Source organism: Astatotilapia calliptera, chromosome 7, assembly GCF_964374335.1.
Source record: "Astatotilapia calliptera chromosome 7, fAstCal68.1, whole genome shotgun sequence".
NCBI lineage: Eukaryota > Metazoa > Chordata > Actinopteri > Cichliformes > Cichlidae > Astatotilapia > Astatotilapia calliptera.
In genome coordinates this window covers 11,869,025-11,869,619 of record NC_137428.1, presented here as the reverse complement: position 1 = coordinate 11,869,619, position 595 = coordinate 11,869,025, and positions in this window count along the sequence as shown.

Below are 595 nucleotides of genomic sequence, written 5' to 3'. Positions count from 1 at the left end.
TGTAGTCAATCTCTACTTTATAACTAAAAAGTGTACTTTTTAAATATTAAACAGAGTTTTCTTGCTCTTAAAAAAGAAACTGAAGCATATTTCAAATACATAACCAAGGTTTTATATATATATATATATATATATATATATATATATATATATATATATATATATATATATATATATATAAATATATATATATAAATAAATATATATATATATATATATATATATAAATATATATATATATATATATATATATATATATATTTATATATATATATATATATTTATATATTTATATATATATATATATATATATATATATATATATATATTTATATATATATATATTTATTTATATATATATTTATATATATATATATTTATTTATATATATATATATATTTAAATATATTTATATATTTATATATTTATATATATATATTTTTATATATATATATATATATATATATATATATATATATATATATATATATATATATATATATATATATATATATATATATATATATACACACACACACATAACAAGACTTAGATGGTATGAGCAAGTGCCGTAAAGACAGCTTACTGGACAAAA